The sequence below is a fragment of the Microcebus murinus genome, chromosome 11 (assembly GCF_040939455.1).
Source record: "Microcebus murinus isolate Inina chromosome 11, M.murinus_Inina_mat1.0, whole genome shotgun sequence".
Taxonomy (NCBI): Eukaryota; Metazoa; Chordata; class Mammalia; order Primates; family Cheirogaleidae; genus Microcebus; species Microcebus murinus.
In genome coordinates this window covers 50980173-50986815 of record NC_134114.1, presented here as the reverse complement: position 1 = coordinate 50986815, position 6643 = coordinate 50980173, and the positions used below count along the sequence as shown (strand labels likewise).

The window sequence follows — 6643 nt, the reverse complement described above, 5'->3', positions numbered from 1 at the left end:
TAGTTTGAGCTGAGGGAGGTCTGAACTGCTTATAACTGACAGGGCACGGGTGTGGTGGAGGAACACTCTTGGGGTTGGGCGGGGCACCGTGCACCCCCGGCAGTCCCTGCATGGCTCTGAGCTTCTCTTCCCTCACCTGCCACACCGGCACCTAATACCCTCCTCAGAGCACTGTGAAGGCAAAGGAAATAGCCATGGCAGAAAGTAAAACTGTACGAAACACGGGGTCATTCTCACGGTTTCCTCACAGCATTATTTTATCCATGTCATTATTCAGGGATTCTTATAACATAAATTTAAAGTTTACCACTAAGTGATTTATATAGCTCCAGTGCTTAGTAATGCCAGAAAGTAACCAGGGAAGCTTTGCTTTACTTATTTTTGTGTTTCGGGATGTTATATATGTGTTCCGTTTTGTTTTTAGGAAGGAGGAAGGGGAGAGGAAATATTTACAGACGGCAAATAGGCTTTTCTTAAGAAAGTGAGCAGAGAAGCAGCAAGACAATGTCCAAATCCACTGCTGCCTCATTCCTCCCGGGTTGTAGTCCCCAAGGAGGAGCGTAGGACTTGGGCCAACCGAGCATCAAGCCAAGCTCACTCAAGTCTATTTATAGTTCTGGCTGTTGGGTAGCTCCCTTTGGTGGTGGATATTTCTAGCTCTTTCTAATTCAAAACAACTCTTGAGATCCCTGGGCCTTACCGGTGTGTGCTTAAGTGCTTTCACGTATCAATATCCTGGGTCTCACTGGATATGAGGTGGGCTAAAGGAACCCCACCTCATCTCCGGTTTTAATCTATGTAAGCATAGATTGAAACAATATTAGTCATTCTGGTTTACTCCACTGGGTAAAATAAATTAGTCAGTAGTAACCACGCATTGTTCTCCTTTGTACTGTAGGGGACAGGTTTAGATTCTGTTGTCCCCGGTTTAGCTTTTCCCATCTCCTGGAAAGATAAAATCCAACTGTAACAATGGCTTCAGCTGTACTTGTTTTAAGCATGTTCTAAAATTCCTCTTCTCCCTTAATAAGGATTCTGAGATTACAGCGTCTCCTCTCTCCAATTTAGATGGTGGTATGAATTATGGATGTGTCAGCCACTGAGGCCCACCAGTCACTGATATTGAACAGTTTTGATGAAATACTGCAGCCAGTTTAAATTGTTTTCCAGAGACTCAAATAGACTATTGATAAAACAGCTCCAACTGCCAGCCCCAGCCCCTGGTAGGGAGCGTGTCTTTATTTGGTGAGAAAGTAGGCTTGCTAGGGTAGCCTTGGATTGTCACCAAATATGAAGAAGAGAGTGGAGATGGAGGGCTAATAGGGTCAAAAATGACAGGCCCTTAGATAGTCTTTCTTGGGGCTTATCTCGCACTAAGATGAATTGGGTGGGGGAAGAGTAAGCACTTGTTCTCAGTTTTTTCCTTTTAGCTACACAATCTAAAAATCTGTACTAATATCAGTCTAGGTGGGTAACTAGTCATCCAATTGACACCAAAGTGAATTTCTTAGTATTAAGAATGTATCATATTGAAGAACAATTTTTCGAAAGAGTGTCCTAGAATCTCACAGGGCTTTAAATACTTTTTTGTTATAGTATAAGGTGTTGCCACTATTGGGGGCTACACTACATACTTGCTACTCTAAACTTCTATGTGAACTTGAAACCCAAAACCTGAGAGTAGAAGTCAGCCAAGGCATGGAGCCCTTAGATTTCCTTCATATCTCCCTCATATTTTCCCCCTTGTTCAAATTACAAAACCGATACATGTCAATGCAGAAAATTTGAAAAACACAAAAGATATGATGAAAAAAGCTACCTATTATCTCATACCCAGAGGTAACTATTGTTAATATCGTATGTCCTTCTAGTCTTTTTTCATTGCCCATATATACAAATACACATTTTGTGAACTAAAATAAAAATATTAAACCCCCCAGCTGACCGAATGGGCCCCCTCTTGACCAAGGGAACCCCAAATATACCCTAAAGCTGAGTTGCTGGCCATAAGAAGAGAGGTCAGACATACCTCGACTCATTAACAAGCCTAAGGTTATACAAGACAAACCTTAAACCACACCTGCAGGTCATCAATTTACTTAATAGATCATTTGAGTCTGCATATATGTCTGGTGGCTTCTCTCTGACTAACAGACTTCCTTAACTTAAAACATTCCAAGCCTTTAGACAAAGCTTCATTTGTTTAACCAATTACAAATCAAAGAATCTTAAAACCCACCTAGAACTTGTAATGCCCCACTTTGATATAGCCTGCCTGTCGGGCCAAACCAATGTATGCCTTCCTTGTATTGATTTATGGCTTTACATGTAATTCCCATCTCCCTAAAATGTATAAAACTAAACTGTAACCCAACCACAGCGAGATCACTTACTCAAGGCTTTTGGGGCATGGCTCTCCGGGCCATGGTCACACATATTTGGATCAGAATAAACCTTTTTAAACTATTTTAAAGAGTTTGGGTTCTTTTCCTTTTACATGTACAAAAGTGCCTGTTTTGCTAACACCTTCACCATCATTGGATATTGTAATTTCTAAATGGTAATATGTCAATTTGATACCCAAAGAGAAAAAATGAAAATAATGTCTCATTGCTTTTTCACTTGTAACTTTTGGTTCTTAAACACATTTTATTGTATATACTATTAATATTTTTTCTTTTTTTAAATAAAAATCAGTGTTTTGTCTATTATTTATTTTATAAATATATTTCCCAATTTGTTTTGTCCCTGATGTGTTATGACACCAAACATTTCTAGTTTTTGTTTATTTAAATCTTCTATTTTTGTCCTTTGTTTTCTACCTTACATAGTCTTTCTTCTTCCTCACTCCAAGATTATATATTTATCTAATTTTACCTTTTCTTATTGTTTCATATTTCTATGCTTAATTTTTAATCAGTTACAAATTTATTTTGGAGTAAGTCATGAGGTAGGGAAGCTAACCTAATAGTTTCCCAGGTGATTAGCCTGTCACTGAAAAGTCATTTCCTTTTCTCTCTAATTTGAAATGGAAACTTTGTTACATACTAACTTTTAGATATGTATGTAAGGTCTATTTATGGACTTTTAAAGCTTTTCTGCCTTTTTTTTCTTTTTGTCTATTTATCCACCAGTAAAAATATTTAAACTATGTTGACATTATAAATGTGTTTTGACATCTGGTGGTGATAGATACCCCATTATTCTTATTTTAACATTTGTTATCACTGTTCTCATTGTTTATTCTCCCAGATAAACTGGGAAATCATTTTTTAGTTGAAAAATAATGTTTAGATTTTGGTTGGAACTCTGAATACATTTTTAAATTAATTTTGGGAGAATTGCTATCTCTACAATAGTGAGACTTACCATCCAGAAACACAGTTCCTCATTTGTCTAGCTGCTTTTAAAATTCTGCAGTTTCCTTTACATAAAGTACTTTGACTCTTCTAAGGTTTTTTTGCCCCTAATTATTTTATATTTTGTCTTCATGTTTCCACCTAGTTGATTATTTTATATTTTTGATGGCTATTGTAAATGTTAAGGGAATTATTGATATGGCTGTTTTACTAGCTTTTTTTAATTTGGAAGAGTTTTTCATTGGTATTTTTGAATTTTTTCCAGGTGGCTGATTATATAATCCATAAATAACAATAATTCTGTATCTTCTTTTCCAATATTTGGTCTCACTTATATTTTCATGTCTCATTGCTTTTTATTATCTCCAGAATGAGGTTAACAGTAATAGTTAGCTTTCTTGCTACGTTTTTACTTCCATAGGGATGATAATAGTTAATATTCTTTAAGGATTTATGATACCTGAGGCACTGTTCTAAGCAATTTAGAGATTAGTCCATTGAATCCACCTAACAACTCCTTGAGGTGGGTGCTATTAATATTCCCATTTTACAGGAAGAGAAACTAGGACATAGAGACATTGAGTAACCTGCCCAAGGTTATACTGCAAGTAATTGGCAGAGCCAAGATTTAAATCCAGGCATTCTGATGAGCAGAGTAATGATGACCTGATAACTCTCTCCAGCTATGTTTTGGGATAGGATACAGGTTGAAGAGGTTCTAGTGGCCTCAGCAGTGCCTCCAGTATCTCATACTGCCAATACCAGCCTACAGAGAACAGCCACCATGGGGATCCCCAGTGTCAGAGAGGATAAGATTCAAGAAGAGCACAAGCCAGGTAGCAGCACTTAACCATCGGTGCCACAGACATGGCATAATGACCATAATGGGCAGCATGGTCACAATGGAAGTTGGTGCAGCCATGGTATGCCTGAGGACAAGACAGATGTGACCAACAAACAAGAGTATTCCTTAATACGTATGATCACAAGAGATTAAAAGAGGATAAGCAGAAAGTCCACATCAGCTACCACAGTGAAAAGTCATGATGACTCACCCAGCTTTCAGACCTGAGCCATGCTCAGATGTAGAACCCAACAACTGAAGGAGTGGCTGGGTGCCCTTGTGCAGAACTCTGAAATGATGCCACAGCAAGTGTCCTCAGTAGTGATTTCACCACCAGTCCTCCCCAAAATGACAGAGCCATTTACCTGAGTAATTACACACTGGAGAAAGAAGAATGTCCCATGATTTTTCAAGGGCCATTGGATACAAGGTCTGCATTGACACTAACTTTGGGACCCAAAACAGCATCAGGGAAATTTCTGCCCTAGAGGGGCACTGGAGGCCAGGTGATAAGTGGAGTCTGAGCCCAAGTCTGTCTTCTTATAGACTCAATGTGTTTGTAGACTCACCCTGGGATGAGTGAATCCCAGGGTGAGTCTAGGATCATTTCCCTAGTTCTTGAATGTATAACCTACATGAGTATGGACTAGTAGAATCTTATATCAGTTGTTTGATCTCTGGAATAAGACACCTGTGCTGGTTATTAAGCTAGTATCTCTCAGTCTCAACCCACCTCCTCCTCTCCTACCTCCTCCCCACACACGTCTATGTTCTGCTTTGTGATGCTGAAGCTGGGGCTCTGCAAATCACATTTCTGCTTTGCCAGCTGGTGCTATATTTGACCCTGCCAAGAGGGGAAACTGGAGGGAAAGAAGACTTGTGTTTCTTGCTGCTGTCATATCTCCTCAGTCTCGCTGCTCATTGCTCACCTTGGCATTGACAGTTTGTTGCAGTCAGAGCTTGCATTTGGTTTGCAGTTGTTTTGACACTTGCAGGACCAGCCTCAGAGTGGGCCCCAGAAACACCAGCACCACCTGGCCAGGGCCTCCTCCTCAGAGTTCTGGATCACATCCCCAGGAAGCCCCTCCTTCTAGCTCAGAGTCATGAGCAAAAGCTGAGTGGTGGCTCTTTTTCAGAAGTCTGAGTTTCAGCTCCTTCTGCAAGCTTCTACATATCAATAATTCCAACTTCTTCCCTGGTTCCCCCAGCCATCAGAGTGGTAGCTGCTATCTGCAGTTTCTATCTCTGAGATAATTTAGTGTTCTCTCTTTGCCCTTCCGGTTTTTATCCTTTTTTTAACAGGCTTAATTCACTTTATTTGCTTGTATGAAAATGCTATGTTGTAGCCACAGCTGGAGCTTGGGTCCTCTGCAGAGACTCTGGTGTGGGTCTTGACAAGACGGTCAGTGAATTCCTGGTAGGGAGACTTGGCGAAAGACGTGGTCTCTTTTCAGAGGTGAGGAGTCAGGAGTCAGATAGCTATAGGTCTTGGAGATGGTGTCAAAAGTGGCCTTAGAGAAGTTGCCCATGGTGGCAGTGCAGCCCCTGGCTGAGGTGTAGCAGCCATCAATACGAGCCAGCAGCAGCAGCTCTTAGGCACAGGGGCAGAGACGATGCCAGTTCCTCTAGGGGCAGGGATTAGACATACCAGCACAGAGCCACAGTGGCCTGTCACCTCTCAAGGAACAGTGTGGGGCTTGCCAGACTTGGTCCCTCAGTAGCCTTTCCTCACGGGGACAATGGAGAGCTTGGCCAGGATGATGGCCCCTGGGATGGCAGTGGCTACCTCCTTGAAGCACTTAACACCCAGACCAACATAGCCATCGTAGTCCCTGATGGTAACAAACACCTTGAACCTGGTCCAATGGTCAGCGCAGGTCTGCTTTTGCACCATCGTAATCTTCAAAACCTAATCCATGAGAGATGCCCCCAGGAAAAAAGTCAATGATCTTATACTCCTTGATGGGCAGGAAGAAGAGAGAGCTCTCCTGCAGGGATTTGATCTTCGTGTCCTTGACCAGGCAGCCCAACTTGGTGATGGGCATCCACCCCTAGTCCCTAGTCCTTGGCCTTGCCTCCCGGAGCTCTGTGGCCTCAGCCCTGGCCTCACCATGACAGCGCCCCCACCCCGAATGCCACTGCAAAAGCCTCCACAGAAGCCACTGGGCCTCGGGATCCTCCCACTGCACCAGGATTACCCTCCACTGGGTGTCTTCTCAGAGAAGAAGGTCCAGTTTTTAAATAACTACTTAATTCTTTAACAGTTCTCACTGTTAAAATAGCATGTGTGGTGTCTCTTGTCTGATACATTGTTAGGAAAATTCAGATGGAAACCTTGAAATTGTCCGCTCTGCCACTGAGAAGAAAATAAGCAGCAGTATCCCGCCATAGTGAGAATGGCAGAGGTTGGGGCCACCCTCAAAGACGTAAAGGGGACTGG

General features: G+C 41.8%; 1 pseudogene; it reads right to left on the bottom strand.

Annotated features, from left to right (window-relative positions):
* Window positions 1-5512: 5512 nt before the first annotated feature.
* Window positions 5513-6248, bottom strand: LOC105881983 (small ribosomal subunit protein uS5 pseudogene; annotated as a pseudogene).
* Window positions 6249-6643: the final 395 nt, after the last annotated feature.